At 32.3% G+C, this 18,985-nt stretch overlaps 1 long non-coding RNA gene across 13 annotated transcripts; it reads left to right on the forward strand.

Moving 5' to 3' along the window:
- Positions 1–13,567: 13,567 nt before the first annotated feature.
- LOC136202844 (uncharacterized) lies at positions 13,568–17,844 on the forward strand. 13 transcript variants are annotated; one of them, XR_010674628.1, is made up of 7 exons: positions 13,568–13,890; positions 14,213–14,531; positions 15,474–15,546; positions 16,643–16,785; positions 16,868–16,943; positions 17,032–17,119; positions 17,566–17,844. It is a non-coding gene; the product is annotated as an uncharacterized lncRNA (long non-coding RNA). The 13 variants fall into 13 exon arrangements; XR_010674632.1 differs by lacking the exon at positions 16,643–16,785 and having other exon boundaries at positions 13,568–13,716; positions 13,781–13,890; XR_010674635.1 differs by lacking the exon at positions 16,643–16,785 and having other exon boundaries at positions 13,568–13,716; positions 13,781–13,890; positions 14,281–14,531.
- Positions 17,845–18,985: the final 1,141 nt, after the last annotated feature.

The raw sequence follows: 18,985 nt of genomic DNA on the forward strand, positions 1-18,985 counted from the left end.
GAATAACTCCCATTTTTTTGATGGGATTGAAACAGAAGTTAATGACTATATGAGTCAGGTAAGTGAAGTATGAGACCAATAGCCTTCAAAATTCTTCCTATTTTATTATACTATTGTATACTTGGACTCCCAATTTGTGACATGTTTATGATCGTTGTTCCTTGTTGGAAGTGATTCTTCGATAGGCAGTTCATTTGAAAGAATATTGGTTCTATTAATATATAACTGGAACCACTCAGCTGCTCCTAATTATTTGATGGGCTATATTCTTTGTGGATCATCTTTTGATTCTGTTGAGGAAAGTGGAACTTTTGTAATGCAAACTGTTTTGAACATCTTAAAGTTTATATGTGACTAACATGCCTTATACCCATTTTAAAGTTATAGTGCATATTATGAATTAATTCATATTCCAAGTTATTCAAATCATATTGAAATGAGTCTGTTTCTTAAACATCATTTTCAAGCTATTAGACTGATTTGTTTATGTAGTACATATTTGCCAAACATTAGAAATTTTCTCATGTTCTAAGAATTGGTTCTATCTAATAACATCTCTGTTATTTTGATTGAGTTTTTAGTAAATTTTCTTCAAAATAGGTTCAATTTCCTGTTATATCTCTTTAAATCAGTTTATTATCTGTACTTTCTTTTGCAGCAAACTTGGCACTAAGGATAAAAAGCAAGCCCAATTAAATTGTTTATGGTGACATGGTAAACTTATATATTATAAGCCCAATTTGAAATTTGACTGTCAAACAATTTTTATTTGGTTCAGCCTATCTGACTTGATATATTTGTTGCAGGAGGATGTTAAACTTATATATTTAGTTCAGCCTATTTGGTGTAACTAATAATGGTTGTTATTTTATCTCATAAATGTCTTGATAGAGCCTAAAGATATTGTTAAAAGTGTCTGCTGATTCTATTCATGAAATGAGTAATAAATCCATGGTTCATATTTGATTTTTCTGCTTTATCAAACATTTAATTTGTCTATTTTATTTACTAATATATGCTTGTTTAAGTGTTTGATCCAGTTGGTGAATTCTCATACATGTCTTGAGAGAGTCTAAAGTTATTGTTAAAAGTGTCTGCAGTACTTCCACAAATGGACCGGGGATAGGTTGGTTCATGCTCAACTGTACTCAATTGCATTTTGAACTATACCATATTATTGACGAAATCATATGGCACAAGGACGTTGAAGTCTCTCAAGTAATTTCTTCTCAATTTTCTTTTTTCTTCTTTCAATTTTGATCCATAATTGGGTTTAGTCTAATAATGGTTTTTTTCCCGGTTAAAACAGAGAAGGCCTCTATATGCGATGAAAAATTCTCTAGACAATGCTCCGGAGCAGTCCACTCTCTTAAACAAACAAACTATGGTTGTTTTCTAATAGCATTTTTTAACATGTATTTTTTTTTTTTTTTTGGTAGAATTTTAACATGTGTTTCTGATTAGTCATGTGTGGTTCTTACTTTTAGTTCTAAATTTTAACAATATTAATGTCAAGACGAGTGCATAATTGTTGATTGTACTTGAATTGATTGTTGAATGACAATATATGGTTATGTTTGCTACTAGTGGCAATGTATTGAAATATATTCTCGAAAATCATATTTTTTTTTTTATTGTTGATCAGAAATTTATTTTTGTCCATAAAAAATGTACAGCAGCAAATCATTCATAAAAATAATCACAGAAATCTTCCGTCGGTAAAATTAGCAAGTTTTGAATTACGGACGAATTACCGACAAATATTCCGTCAGTAATCTATTTCTGTTAATGTTCGAAAATCACTTGTAGCGGCGGTTTAAATCGCATTTAGAAAAGTGTCGCTACAAAAAAACCTTACCCCGACGCATGTGAAAAACCGTCGGTAATGTAGCAACAGTGGCAATTACAATACTTTTGCGACACTTAAAAAACCGTCGGTAAACAATATAGCGACGGTTTAAACCGTCGGTACAGGGCAAAAAAACCGTCGCTAAAAACCTTTTTTTTTTTGTAGTATGGTCATTGACCGAACACTTAGACTTGGTATAAGAAACATTATAGGGGAAATGACCTGTCACATTAGATTTGTAAGCCGACATTCTACCATCTCTAGTAGTTGCCCCCTACTACTACGGGATGTGACCTCTTGGATGTAACATTGTTGCTTATGTATGAATAACATCATCCATGTATTGTTCATTCTTGTGTGTCGTATATGTTATCCATGCGTGTGTATTAATGTGATGGTTGTCTATATAATGGTATTGTATGTATGCTACTATGTTTTCTATATATATGGATCATATGTAACCTCTATGTGTGATTATTGCAGATAGAGTGATCTAATCCTTTTGGCTTGCTTACTTTGGGGAAGACAAGTAAGCGCCACACGGGTCTCTACGATTGGCCCAGTGACACTAATAAGGGGAGTAGGAGAAAGGTGTACAAAGAGTTCTTTTGCACAGGGCCCAATTTTTTTTATATAATATTTGACTAATTTTTATTATTATTATTTAGCATGTTCAAAATGAAGTAAATGTTAACTTATCCAAGAAATATCCAGAGTCTAACAGTTTAAGAGATTTAAGAGGTCCAATTTTTTTTCCCTAATTCAGGGTCCAATTTTTTCATTTAAGTATGGCTCCAAAAATGTTTAAGACGGCCTTGATCCTGATTACAATCTAAATTACCCACAAGATGTGATATTATACGGCAGCCATCAAATGTGGTTGATTGACATACATTATAGGATCAATATTAAAAATATTTAAATTGAAAAACACTAAAAAAAAATTATATTGTGTTCCATATGAGTTGATAAAAAAAATTCAAATATTTTATCGAATTTAAAAATATTGATCTCTAATTCTATTATAAAATTTTAATAACATAATTTTTTTACATCCGACTATTTATGTTTTTTTATTTTATTTTTTGAGAAGGTTTATGTTTGAAATTTTTTTACATCCGACTATTTTTATTTTTTATTAATGTTTGAAATTTACTCAACTTGTCAACGTTAGGAGAAAATTGCTCCTAATTGCCAACTTTAGGGATAAAATTGTATCATTTTAGATATTAAGATAAAATTGCTCTCGACTGTCAAATGTATTTCTGCACCTTATCTCTTATTTTAATATTTCATAGTTTTCGATAAACTTATTATTTTGGGATAAATATCAAATTCAACCCTAACGTTTTAAGCGAAATGCAGATTTAACCATAGCATATGAAATTGTGCAAATTTAATCCTAACATTTTCAAACATACGCGCTATCAAAAATTTGAAAAGAATGAAAAAGAGACTAAGTAGTTAATAATAATAATAATAAAGTTAGAAAATAATAATAATAATAAAAAAAAAAAGTTAGAAACTCCATAATATTCTGGTGAAGTGGTATATCCAGCAAGTCTAATATTGTGAGGTGAAAAGTCACCTCATAGAATCATAAATAGAAACATCTTTAAAATGTGCCTTTCTTTCATTCTTATCAGAAACTAGCAATGGCACTTCGTTGAGCTCTCCACAATGGCTTCTTCTTCATCATCATTTTATGTTTTCCAGCTCATACAACACACATTTTCAGTGTATATATATGAGGCGCTTCGCAATGACTTCTTCATTCACGGATTTTCAGCTTTCACCGAAAGGTGAAAGCTGAAACTCCGAGGCAAATTAACAAAAAAGAAACTGCCCTAGATTACAAAAATCATTACTAATAACACCCGTTAATCTTAGCCACCAAATTCAAATAACCTTGACCAAAAGATCCATTTGCACCCTCTCGCTTGCTTAAATGTTACCGAGTATGTAGCCTTCTCGTTCATCTACTGAAACCGAGTTTATCAAGCCAATGGCACAACAATTGGCATGACCCGTTAGTCCACTTGGCAATGTATAAAGTTTCTAGCACAATAAGCAAGGCTTCTCGTAGTGAGATATTGGCTCTCATATGTATGTTGCAGTTACGAACGGTGTTGATGTGCTTTCACTTTCTCTTTCTCTTGGAATCAGCTCTCAATCGTTCTATGAAAATGTGAATGTGACTCCATTGGGTGCATATGCAGCTATTAGAAAGTGAATCATTTCGAGTTGTTCAGCCGGAAATTCTAGGCCTTATAGTAGCTTCTTATTAAATGAGGTGCCATATATTCTAACTGTTGGAGCAAGTACTATTGATCGGGCTATAACAACAACAATATTACTTAGAATATGTGCGTGATTATTTTAGGTAATTTAATATAGAATCGTAGTTGTTCTACCTTAAAACTCATTCAAAACATTTTTTATGCAGGTTTGTTCTCCAAAGCGGTCAGACTGTTCTTAAACTGCCTAGGACGCAAAGTCAAAGGATCTTGAAGTGGGGCCGAGAGGTTCCAAGTAATATTGTTATTCTTATGGCTCTATCAACAGTACTTGCTCCAACCGTTAGAATCCATGGTGCTTCATTTAGTAAGGAGCTATAAAGCTCGGAATTTTCAGCTGAACAACACGAAAAGTTTCACTTTCTAATAGTTGCATATGCACCTAATGTGATCACATCTTCGTAGAACGCTTAGGAGCTAATTCCAAGAGAAAGCGAAAGTATATCAACACCATTCTCAATTGCAGTATCCATGTCAGCCAATATCTCACTATCACATACCTTGCATATTCTGTCTGATATTTTGTACATTGCTAAGTGGACTAATCGTGTCACGCCAATTGTCATGTCATTGGCCTTAGGATCGGTAGGGTGGACCAGATGGCTACATACTTAGTAACATTTAGCAAGCAAGAGGGTGCAAATTGATCTTTTAGTCAAGGATATTTAAATTGGGTGGCTAGATTGATGATTTTTTGTAATTTAGGGCAGTTTCGGTCTTGTTAATTTGCTCGTACTAAAGTTGTTATTTTGACTCTATTATTATTTTTCTTTCTTTTTAATAAAATTCGATCCGGTTGGTTTAAGAGTTCTGTGAATGTGTCAACCTAGTTAAAATGTTTAGACTGTTTCGGCTCTCTAGCTTACAACTTTCATTCCAAAACACATGCAAAAATAACATATTGAAAACTAAATGTTGGGGTCAGTGTCATTTAGTTGATGTAATAATTTATATATTCCTCTCTCCATAGGATTTTTTTTTTTTACTTTTACTGAACTAAATTTTTTATTCACATGGGTGACATTTAATCCATTTTGAATAAAAAAGTCTAACTGTTTTATTAAATGTTTTACCAAATGATACAATTTTTTATGTGTGATACGTAAATTTAACAATTTTTTGAATGGAATTAATATGTGGATAAATAAATAAAAATTAATTTCTTATTTATCCATATATTAAATCTATATGGAAAAAAATCAAATGAATTGCTACGTGTATATGCAAGGTTGTAAAAAACACTATGCGCTAGGCGCTAGTCGGGCAGACATCTCCCTTAGAAATTAATCTCGGATTAGTCGGAATTAATCGGAGATTAATCGTATTTGTATTTTTGTATTTTTTATTTGTTAATTAACAAATTATTATATAAATTCAATTAAAATATGTATTATACTATTTAAAATAATAATATAAAATTATTTAATATGAAAAAATATGTATATTTGTAACATATCTTTAAAAATATGCGAACTTCGACATTTCAACAACAATATCATTGAAACAACTTAAAATTGAATTATAATAAACCAAAACAATAAGTTCACAATAAAAAAAAAATGCTTTTGTTCATTGTCGCTTAGGTGGTACTAGACGGTGTCGAGGCGGTCTACGCGAAGGCAAGACGGCTAAAAAATCACCTAGGAGTCAATAAAACGCCTGGAGGGATAAATGACTTATATTTTTATCCAATTACATTTAATATATAACCTCATATTTTTCAATAGAATTTATTGGATGTAAAAAATGGGAGACACATTCCGCCATGTATCAAAAATAAAATATCAAATAGATAATAGTTTCTCTTGAAAGCTCCCATAGTTATTGGAATATGAAGTTATGTATCAAAAATAAAATATCAAATAGATAATAGTTTCTCTTGAAAGCTCCCATAGTTATTGGAATATGAAGTTATTGAATGAAATTGCACAAAAATAACGGATTATTGAAAACAACAGAACAAGAATAGGGAGTTAAAGAATAGGGAGTTATTGAATGTAATTATACCAGAGTAAGGTCATTTGTAATTGAAGTTTTGAGTATTAAAAGCCTTAAGATTAACTAAACAGAAATAATAGTAAAAAAAAAACTAAACAGAACTAAAATGACATTAATTGAACCTGGTTTCAAAAGAAGAAGAGGCCATTGTGATTGTGAAGTCATTGCTAGTTTATGATAAGAAAGGAGGAAACTCAACTGTTATTCCAAAACTAAAGAGGTTTCTACTTATAATTATGAGGTGACTTTTTCACCTCAAGTGAATATTAGCTTTGCTAGATTGCACTTCAAGAGAATATAGCAAGATGTTACTGTGGTATCAATTGTATCGAGTTAGTGTAATTTGAGTTAATTCTAACCGATGTATTAAAAAAAAAAAAAGGGAAAAATACAAAAATAAACCTTATGGTTACACCAGTTTTCGAACAACACTCTGTGGTTTAAAAGTTTGCAAAATAGTATATTGAGGTTCATTCCGTTAGCAAATACATATAAAATTGACTAACGGTGTTAAAAATCAAAGGAAAAAGAGTTAATTTGGTCCTTATATTTATTTATTTTATAAATTAACCTCATTTATTATCGAATTATCACAAACAAACCTCAAAATAAAAAATAAAAATCAATTATACCATCTTTTCCATCTCTTTAATTTCTTTTTTTTTTTTTCTACTATCTCCTTTTTTTCTCTCTTAATTTTTATCTCTCAAAAATCAATTAAATCATCAAACAAACATCTAATTATTACACCTCATCATTCCAACAGCTGCTTGTAGTGATCACTGACCGACTTGGTAAGCCATCGCTAATGCCAGACTACCGGACTCCGCCGCTGTGAGACTGTATTCCTTGATTATATACGCCATTGTCATAGCTTCAGCAGTAATCGATGCGCTGAAATTGTTGAGAAGTTGAAATTTATTCGCCGCAACAGCGAAATACGACGTGTTTGGATTCAAAGAGCTATAAGTGCTAGGATAAAAATGCAATCGGACCCATAGCCATCATGTACGGTACGGTCGACGGCAAAGAAGGATCTTGACTATCTGCTGTAGCAGTAATTGAATTACCGTAAGAACTTACAAATTTCAAATCAGGTTCCCATTTCTGTCCATCTCCGTCAAGTACATAAGATGTTGAATCCGCCGCGGAAATTTTATTGAATTCGAAGAGGCAAAGATAAATGAAAGGAACATTTGGGCATTTCAGCTCATATCTATGAAAAAACAGAGGAAATTGAAAACAGAGTGCAGGAAACAGATGAGAAATAAGATTGAATATAAAAAGTTGTCTTCCTCCACAATGAATCTCTTCTGATTCCAGAAAAAAGATGAACAAATTAAGTGATTAAAGTTTGAATTTCATTGAATCTGATTTAGGTTTTCGTGTTTACTAGGAGGAGCAGAGAAAATAGAGGAAGGAGAAAGAGTTTCTTCCCATACTCGGCTAGTTTTCTTTCCTTCATTTTATTCAATATTATTCCAACAGCTATTCAAGACAATGGAACAAATGAGGTGGAATAATTGGGTGTTTGTTTGATGGTTTAATTGATTTCAGAGAGATAAAAATCAAGATAGAAAAGAGAGAAATTAAAAGAAAAAACAAATAAAAAATTAAGGAGATGGAGAAGATGGTATAATTGATTTTTATTTTTTATTTTGGGGTTTGTTTGTGATAATTAGATAATAAGGGGGTTAATTTATAAAATAAATAAAATATAAGGACCAAATTAACTCTTTTTCCTTTGACTTTTAACACCGTTAGTCAATTTTGCCTGTATTTGCTAACAGAATGAACCTCAATGTACCATTTTGCAAACTTTTAAACCACATAGGAGCTGTTCGAAAACCGGTGTAACCACAAGGGTTATTTTTGTACTTTTCCCTTCAAAAAATTAGTGTCGTAATCGTGTCAATCTAATCGAGTTAGTTTTGATTTAGTATCATATTTTCGAATCACATATAATTTTATTATGTACCTATGTAATAAGGTTGTGTAAATTAGGAAGATTAGGTAATTTGGAAATCACTTTGACTTATTATTTAGGAAGTTGAGGTAATTTAGGATTTTAAGTTCTTAATTTCCTCGACTTGAACACTAATCTTAGGCCATGTTTGTTTGGGGGAAAATATTCTGCAGGAAAATATTTTTCCAATTTTCCAGTGTTTTTTTGGGTAGAAAAATAAGTCAAAGGAAAATAAGTGGTAAATCAATGGAAAATGAAGAAAGAAATAAGGGAAAATGTTTTACCCTTTCCCCAAAACATACGCATTTAGAGAAAAATGGAGAAATCGTTAAAAAATGTAAAACACGAAAAACATGAATAACGTGAAAACGTTACAAAACACGAGAATATGAAAAAAAAACCCGCAAAAAACATGAAAATGTGAACAAATGCAAAAAATACAAAAACGCAAAAAAAAAAACAAACACTTGAAAAAGCATAAAACATGAACAACGCGAAAAAGTGACAAAACACGAAATATACAAAAACGTGTAAAATACCAAAAACACGAAAACGTGAAAAAATCGAAAAAAACGCGAAAAATGCTAAAACACAAAAACGTGATAATACGTGAAAAACATGAAAAGACGAAAAATGCAAACAAAACATGAAAAATACGAAAAACATGAAAAAATGTTAATAACACGAAAATGTAACAAAATGCGAAAAATAAAAACGCGAAAAAAAAAGAAAAAGGGAAAAATCGATAAACTAAACGTGAAAACACGAAAAAATGAAGAAAAAATGCAAAAAAAAAAAACACAATAACGTTAATAACACGATAAAACTTACAATTTATAGTAATAGATTTGAGAGTAATGTTGTCTTTTAAATGAAAAATTATATATTTTAGTCTATCTTATTCCACCAACCAGACATATGAATAGTTATTCCTAAGGAATTTCTATTCCATTCTTTGCTATTCTATTCCTTTAGAATAGCAATTCTATTCCATTCAATTTCATTCCGCGAACCAAACGACACCTTATAGTTTATATGTGTTTTTGGTGCTTAATTTGTGCTTAATACTACATGTGAATCTTTTTTTGTGTTTTATATATACAATTGAAAATAATAAAAAATACATAAAATCTATATTTAGTAGTTGGAAAATATTTTTCAGTGTTGTAGCTAAACACCGGAAAATATTTTTCAGTGTTGTTGCCAAACACAGGAAAATATTTTATTTTTCTGCACAATATTTTCCTTGCATAAAATTTTCCAGAACATAATATTTTCTCCCAAACAAACAGGGTTAGAGGGATTATATATTCATGTGTAAATATTTTTAGATAAAAAACATCATTAGACCCTTGATCTTTCATTTTTTGGTTCATTGAGCCCTTCATCTTTTATTTGGATACATTAAGCCTCTGATCATTTATTTTTTGTCTCATTAAACCCTTGATGACCAAATTAGTAAGTTATAAACATCTAATTCTGTTAAAAACATGTTATTAACTTCATCTCTTTTTGAAATTATTAAAAAATATATATATTTTACATTTTGAATTAAGGTTTTTACAGTTTTTCTACAACCACATTACACATCCAAAACTGCTTTCAAACAGTGAAAAAATAAAAATTTTGAATGCAGTTGCAATGAATAACAACCTGTTAACCGAATTTTATGTTCAAAATTATTTTTTTTGGTCATCAAGGGGTTAATGAGACCAAAAATAAATGATCAGAGGCTTAATGTATCCAAATAAAAGATGAAGGGCTTAATGAACAAAAAATGAAAGATCAGAGGCCTAATGATGCTTTTTGCCATATTTTTATGATCAAGGGGAATGAATGATATTTAATTTTTTGAGGCAAACTTGTCATGGTATTAAAGCCTTAAGAGAAAACCTAAAGCTTTTCATAAACCACATGAGAGATTTGTGAGCTTACACCGAGAAACTTTATCTTTCCGATGAGAGACAAGGCTAGAGAAAACTCTAGCAAACCGAAGATGGACATGACGTACCATCTCAGATCAAGCGATGGACCAGGAAACATCATTAAACCAATCCAACTTCGTGGTGAGAACTACGATGAGTGGGCGAGAGCAATCCGTACCTCATTGAAAGTGAAAACCAAATTTGGCTTTATTGATGGGACGGTCGAGAAGCCAATAGATGCTACTCAATTTGAAGATTGAGATGCGATCTACTCCATATTGGTTTTCTAGCTCACTAATGAAGGAAAATAGACAAGTCTAGACGCAGCGGAAATATAGAATTTTATCTATTTTCTTTTTCAAGATCCGTTAATCGTTATTTCATATAAAGAGTGATTAAACAAGTTTACCTTTATTGATGATCTATCTACCATTGCAAACGAAGTGCCTACTATGACTTGTAATTGATACCTAACAAATTGTTTTGCATAACATAAAGAGTGCACATCCTTAAATAAGTGTCATTGCACATACAAATGAACCAAAATATGTGCACCAACAATACCAAAAAAAAAAACCATCAACAGAATGGTGCCTAACAACTGTTTTGTACATTCTTAATAAGCATTCCAAAATATACACATGTTCCTATTAAGCATCCCAAAATTTACACCCAAGATACAAAAAGAACTGGCTATGCACATCTAAAACACAAATGAAATCATCTCCATGGTTGATCCCTTCCTATAGTGGCAGAACCCTGCCCTCTTCTACCCAGTCCCCTGGATGTTGTCACTCTTCCTCTTCTAGCAAATTCCCTTCCTCTTGCACCTCTTCCCCTAGGTTGAGGTCCAGTGAAATAACTATATTCACCGAGATGTCCTAGGTTGAGCTCTAGTGTTATATTTCTTGCCATTGAAATTGTAAGTGTTGTATACCCTAGGCCATTCCTTTTGTATATTATACCTTGTGAATTTTATATCCAAATGGCAGTTAATAAAATATGTATTCTTGTGTAATTATTTGTATTGTTTAATTACTTAATGAATATATATTAGTCCAAAGATTATTTACAAAGAGATAATATTATCAAGAGTTAATAATAATGAGATATATTTCTTTGGTAAAATAATAATCTTAAATGTTCATAGTCGGTGGATAATGAATTGGACATTCATCTATCCTTAGATTATCACCTCTGTTTATTTTCTCGATTAGTATGAGATATTATTCGGAAACAGAAAATCTCATTCTATTTGATATGATGATATCAAAATAAATATGTGGACATTCAAAGAGGTGAATGGTCGAACTGTGACGTTAGATAATAATTGCACAAAGGTTTACTCCTAGTCAACATAATTATTATCTAGGTCATAATAGTGCATATAGTCCTTTGACTTGAGGAAACTTAGTTGTTCTTGCGCAGGTAATTATAGTTTGTTCATGCTTTGTACTGGGATCTTAATTTTGGTAATCCGGCAGTGAATCGCTACAGTTGGTTGTGTAGTGTAACAAGAGTTTGCTAATAGAAGATTCATTACTCTAAGTAAATAGAGATAAATCCTAAGATAGTTATTGATTGGTTTTTTGATGGAATGAGTTCCTGGCCAGGACAATAAAACTCATCTGATGAGATAAGTATCAAGGAATGGTTCCTTGATGAGAGTCTTATTTTATCAAAGACTTGATCAATATTTCTTAGTATCTTGACGATTAGAGCTTGACACTTTGTGGCTCTAGTCAAGATCGGGATTTTAAATAAAAGGACTTTAGTGCATGGAAATTATGATCGATGGTTCATAATTAGTTTAATTATAAGTTTACTTCAAGTAACTTTATTCTTTAATTGGGACATCATGACGCAGTGTGTTAGCTGGAGATCATGACCTTTAGAGGACTATAAGTAAATATAAGTTAAGCTTATATAGGATACACTTATAGTACAAGGAATTGGATTCCTGACATATTTACTAAGAGTTAGTATTATGCCTCTAATGCCAGTTAAAGATGAACCTAGAAAGTCACACACTTATAAGTTGTCTGTATCAAGCTTTAGTTAAATTGATTAATTAAAAGTGTTTTAATTAATTAATTGACACAATTGAATGCGTCAATAAGATTGACAAAACATCCTAACACTGTTTGATATTCAATTGAAATGAGGAAATTATAATAATTATTTTTGCTCAATCTAAATGGGTAAATTACATACGTGGTGTACAACATTTGCCCCATTTCACACTTTGGTGTACAACCTTCAATTTTGCACATAAAAGTGTATAACCTTTTGATGACCTCCCACTAAAGTGTACAGCCGGTAATAATAACCGGTCAACCCAAAGTCAACACGCCACATCACCATTCTGACTTCTCTAAAAGTCAAAAACTGACCCACCTAATATGAAATTATTTTCGTACCCTTTATCCTTTATATAATTACTAAAAAAACCTATCTTCTTCCTCAATTTTTTTGCCATTTCTCTCTCTAAAACTTCCACTCTCTTTACCTTTTTCTCTCTAAAGCTTTCCCTCTCTTCCCTTTCTCTCTCTAAATCTGTAAAATGTATTATGGTTCATATTTAATTCTTTCCCTCTCTAACTCTCTCTCTCTAATTCAAATTTTGATGGGTTTCTCTTTCTATATTCGAGTAACTTTCTTCTTGCCATTAAAAAGCTTTTTCAGTTGAAGATTGGTTTTTTTCTTGCAGCAATATAGTTTATTACTAACTTATTTCCCATACAAATTAACATTAAACATTCCAATAATTAAAATAACAACCTCTCGTTACACAGTCTTACACATTATGAAAATAAATTCCAAAATAAACTACCTATCCTCTCCAATTTTTTTTTTTTTAAAAAACCATATCAATAACAATAATTAAGATGATAATTATTATTAATTAACAAGGGCATTTAGGCTCAAAAGCAAAAGGACCAACAGTGAACAGAACAAAAGGAAGCTTGTTCGAAACATATTTTTTGGCCAGCCTCAAGATGCCGCCGGTGAGTCCACCGTGGAGATCGGTGATCTTGCTGCAAGCGGGATTGGGAGCAGAAACAAGTGAAATCTTACATTTGTGGGCCTCGTAATTTCACTGCAATTTCACTGTTGCCCTTGCAATAAAAAAAATTCAAAATCAATACATGAATTTAGAAGTTTTTGCCCCTGAAGATCGGCTTTTTCAGTTGCGAGTCAAGTCTGGTTTTGTAACTAGAGAGAAGGGTTAGGGAGAGAGAGAAATTTAAGAGAGAAAGAAATAAACACTAATACAGAAATGGCTTATAGCCACGCCTCATTAGCTACGGTTGTTCCAATAACCGAAGCTAAAGGGCATTAGAGTCGGTTATTAGAAATAACCGACTCTAAAACCCCTGAATTATGAAGGCACGCGTTATTTTAGTCATTAGGATCGGTTTTGGAAGAACTGACGCTAATGACCCTAAATATTAGGTTCGGTTACAATGTAACCGACTCCAATTATGGGCATTGGCGTCGATTTTGTTCCCAACCGAAGCCATATATGCTTTAGGTTATTTACCAGATATTAGAGAGGGCATGTTTTCTTTTCTTCTCCTTCGCGAACCACAGAGCAAAATTGTCCTCCCTCCTTTGCGCGAAAACCACATTCCATGCTTTGAGTATGAAGTTTTGTTCGTGTTTCAACATAGAAAAATGGTAAGTTTCATTCGTTTTTCATCCTCTCCTTTCTTCTGTTATATGGGTTCCGTTCGTGTTACAGAGCAAATTTTTCCTTTCTCATTTGCGTGAAAACCACATTTACATGAGTTGAGTTTGAAGTTTCGTCCCTACTGAGTGGCTGTTTCGCTCGTGTTTCTACACAGAAAATAGGTAAGCTTCGTTCGTGTTTCATTTTTCATTATTATCTCCTTTCTTCTTTTATATGGGTTTCATTCGTGTTCTGTCTTCAAATCATATGGGTTTATGATATGGTTTCAATGGTTTATGTTATATATGGTTTCGTGTATGATATGCGCTTGTTCGATTTTTGTGTAAACTGACTGGATAGTTATCGGATCGATTGTGCTGAGATTATTGATATGCTCATGGGGTTTGTAGACCATTAGGGTTCTTGTTAGGGCTTCCATTTGCTTTAGTTGCTATTAGTGTTTCATTTTTCATTATTCTCTCCTTTCTTTTGTTATATTTTAAGGTCTGGGCTTCTCACCCTCATTTATCACTTCATGTTCGACCTGCCATTGATCTTACTGTTCGACCTAGGTATGGGTGTTCCTCATAAGTGATGGCCTTGGCTCCTTCTCTCAGACCATTAAAGTTCAGGAACCAAACTATTTGGCCATCTTCTTCTTGTCATCTTTTTTTGCAGTATCTCAACTCTCACTCACAGGCCAACTCATCATCTAGAAGAAGACAGACAACAACCCATCTCTCTATGATCTCACCCTCTCTCTCTCTCTCTCTCCATTGGAACATGATAGTAGGTGCGCTGACAAATCATAGATCTAATTGAGGTTAGTTAAAAAAAATTGTTGTGTTTTTAATTCTAATTTTAGGGATTTTGTGTTAAGGATTCTGTTTTCTCTTGGCTGCTCACTCATTTTCTATGCAATTTTGAATGTAATGGTTGACCGGTTGAGATTTGAGAATGGGAATAGCTTGTTGAATAGTTTTGATAGCATTTTTGGTTGCGAATAGCTTGTTGAATGAAAGAATCGAGTATAGTCTTGTGTTTTTTATGGTCCTGCCTATTAATCTCTATTGTTTTTTATGGTTTGTGTTTTTTTAACTTATTATTTTCATAATGTAAGAGTCTGCTTGATTTTCTAACTGTCCACACGAGGAAATTACCTCACGAGTACAATAATCAATATGATAGGATGAATTTTGTTCATTTGTGAAAAGAATCTGTCAATGATAATACTGATATTATGTTAAGGCTAAAGTTGTTAATTATTGGAGAAGACATAAATGGAAACTTCTGAACTTTAGAGCATGTATGTATGTATAAAATAGCATACCATGAAGTTGGTATCCACATATCTCCTCTATAAGTGGTCTTTTGGTGTTGTTTCCCTGATGGAAAAAGGGTAGGTTGCTTGGTTAATTTCTTTCCTGAAAATATAATTGCTCTGTTTAAGTTTTTATGTCCATATTTCCAGATTCTACTTAGTTTTCATTTGAATGCTAAAGCTCTAGTAGATAGATTAGACATATTATGCTTCTAAAGTGTATTATGGGATGTTGGTGAATTTGATTTTGGTAATGGAGATTGGCACAGTGAATACTGTTTTGTTTTAACATAATGGAACAATTTGGTCAATATTTGGTTGTGTTTTATTGATTATTATGCTTGATTGTGACCAGCTTATTTTGCAATTAAATCTATTTTAATTTTCCTTGTTGTTGTTTAATTACTTTTTTTAGGTTGATATTTCACTAGAATATTTTCTCAGATTTCAAGGTTCCTGATATTGCTCTATCAATTGAAAGGGGAGGCCACACCCATAATTGATCTCTTGCACTGAGGTAAGCTTATTAGGTGCTTAAGGCTTTTTGGTCAGTATTGCTCATTGAGGTACTTATTTTCGTGCTTGAGTAGAGCCATGCTATTTGTTGTTGTATTTCGTATTGGCTTGAGCTCTATGTTGAGAAAGCTACAAATAGTTACCTGTATAAAGTAAATGGGAGGTTAAATAATTATTTCAAAAAACAGGGATTGGATAGTTTAATAAGTTAAAACATAGCTAGTAATGAATTATTTCCCCAAAATCTAATAAAATGTAAAATGGAGGTTGTGGGTTCATTACCCTCTAATTAAAGGTTGTTGTCATCTCATTCATATTGCAACTTCCTTTTGAATGTCCCCATTTTCATTTTCAAATTCAATTGCCCACTTTTGTCTTTTCCTTTACACTTGTTTAAAAAACTCCTAAGATGTAGATTTCTGAAACTGCCACTTTTAATATTTCCAGTTACCTTTTTTCGAGTCGTTTTTGTCTTCTCTTCTCCTTCCACATTCATGTGACCCCTTGTTTCCATTTCCTCGAGTCCCCAAATGCCACTCCCTCTTATACAGTTCATGTTTCCTCTTCTTATCTGCTTCCATCAATGGGTTTGGGCAAATGCATATCACCAAGAGTTGCAAGCTACTTGGCCCACTGCAGAAGTTATCCCTTAGAGTTGTATGCATGCAAATGTAATTTCTTTTCAATATATATCAAATCATTCTCTTGTTTCTCTGTTCAAACTGGTTAACTGATTTAGACATTTGCACATCATAATCATGCAATACATCCTTATACTCATTACCTATTTTGATTACACAATCATTAATATATTATACAACTGAATATCTTGAGTTAGGTTGTCTTACACTAATCTTTTGGTCTGGTCTCTCTTCTTCATGCTGTTCTGCTTTTGGTTTCTTCATTTTGGTCCGGTTTGCCTTGCACTGCTTTTGCCCTTCGTAGTGACAATAACACATTGTATGGATTGTTTAGCAGTAAACAATTGGTAAGGGTTTGATATCGAAATTAGTGTGTTAAAATGAGTTATCGCATCATGATTATATAATTATATATGATATAAATACAATAAAAATGATAATTATATTCCTTAACAGCAAGCTGTTCACGAGCAGCCATAGCCTCTACCCTTGCATTCTGTATCTCTTCATGCTTCTCCCTCGAACATATACTTCGTTCTATTGCTAGCTTAACAATGCTTTCCATATTTTGGTGACTAAAAGAGTTCTCCATTTCTAAGGTTATAATCTTTTCTTGAAGTTGTTTGATCACATGAATTGCCTCGGAATCCCTCAAACTTACATTTTTGTCCACTTGATCAGAATTTCTATAGCCATGGTTGGTCGAACAACTGATACATTTAGCAGATTTATAATTATTTGTCAGCAAGCTGTCTCGGTAAGCAATCAATTTGCATCTGACTCGTAGTCCTCTGCATGGAAATAATAATCATAATTAATAATATGAAGAACCACACTGATGGCAGATCAAAGTATGCAGCTAGTTGAAATCCCAAGAAAAGGCAATGTCTAAGATGAGGGAGCTAAGCATCCAGGATCAAAGCTTTAAAGGAGGTATGTAAGATTTTGATTTTTTGTCATTACATTAACATTTTCTTTGTGTAATTTTATTAATTGAATTATTCTTAAAATCAACATAAATTATTATGTGCATATTTCTCCACTTGCTTTGTTTTTAATTTGATGGTGTAAAGTAAATATGAGGCTAACCTGTAATGTAATGTTGATATGAAGCTGCTCTTGTTGGTCTCAATTTAATTAATTATGGTCCTTAATAAATTCTCCATTGCAACTGTATAATCTATTGTGTATCAGTGATTATTCTTAACCAAAGTTGCTACGTTCAAAAAATTCAACTGGCATCAAGTTTATATTTATCATTAAAACAAAATTGGATTTGAATCTTAGGCATTGTTTAACTCATGTTTTGGTATTTGCTGTAGTGAAACTGCTATTAATTAATGCTAGCATGCTTTTAACTGTAATTAGTCTATTTTCAGGGAAATGACAGTAGTGATAATGAATATCATTTCAGAATATGTCGAAGGTCGAGACAGCAGGAGAGGAGAAGATGGTAGGATTTCAACACTGCAGTTATGTAAATCTTGTTGTAAAGAGTATGATAGAGTAGTAATGAGTATAAGTCAGTTTTTTTTTTTTTTTGTGTTCGCACTTAATTTCAGTAATATACGGATCGTTAAATACTTGAAAATACTATGAATATTGAATCAAAGCTTGTATTTATATAGCATGTTAATTAATTATCCTATATTTGTATACATTTTTATTGATTTTGCATTTAATTTCAGTAATACATCATGATCAATTTCGATTACGGTAAATAGCTGAGGATAACAAATATTGTTTTATCGTTAATTACAGTAATACAAAAAATAGAGCAGGTTCAATTTGAACCTGCTGATGTAAAATTGTTGAAAATAATAATATTAGGGTCGGTTGTTTGTAACAACCGACTCTAATATTATTGACATTAGCCACAGTTGTAGAGTAACCGACTCCAATGATCTTATCATTAGCCACAGTTGTTCTACAACCGACTCTAATTATCAGAGCATTAGCCACGGTTGTTTAACAACCGTGGCCAAAACATAGGGCATTAGAGTTGGTTATACGTAAATACCCGACTCTAATGCCCTTTTGGCCACGGTCAACCAACCGTGGCTAAAGACGGTAAGCATTTGCCACGCCTCCTTTGGTCATGGTCGTACAACCGTGGCTAATGACAGTAAATGACCGTGGTCGTAGGTCATTTCTGTACTAGTGAAATTTGAAGAGGGAAGAAGATGAAGAGAGTGAGTGATAGGGGTAAAAGAGAAAATGTATCAAATTAATTTTTTTTAATGATTTATGGGTCCCACTTTTTAAAATGGGTAGGATGAAAATGGTGATGTGGCGTGTTGACTTTGGGTTGACCGGTCATAATTACCGGTTGTACACTTTCGTGGGAGGTCATCAAAAAGTTATACACTTTTATGTGCAAAATTAAAGGTTTCGGTCATATAACTTGATAATTTGTGTAAGAAATAGACATACGGTTTCGGTTCAGAAATCATATCCAGAATCAGTTTTCGATTTTGAGCAAGATTAATCAATTTCTTCAACAATCGACTTAGTGGACTGACTAGAGGCTTCACCACTAGAGAAGCTTTAATACCCGATTGGAATCTACAAGAGGTATTTTTCCAATCTCGTAGTATAAATATCAATTTGATTATTAAAGTATTTAATGATCTTGGTTAAGGATTTGATGTCAAACATCAGATGTTTGACTGTTTATCAGAGTGATTGGATCACACTGATTGTTTGTTTAGGAAATTTTTTTGAAATTCGTTTCCTAAATACCAACATGCTTCCGTTTCAAATCCTTCAGAAATAACCATATTCACCAAAATCCCCATA

The sequence above is a fragment of the Euphorbia lathyris genome, chromosome 8, assembly GCF_963576675.1.
Source record: "Euphorbia lathyris chromosome 8, ddEupLath1.1, whole genome shotgun sequence".
NCBI classification, from domain to species: Eukaryota; Viridiplantae; Streptophyta; class Magnoliopsida; order Malpighiales; family Euphorbiaceae; genus Euphorbia; species Euphorbia lathyris.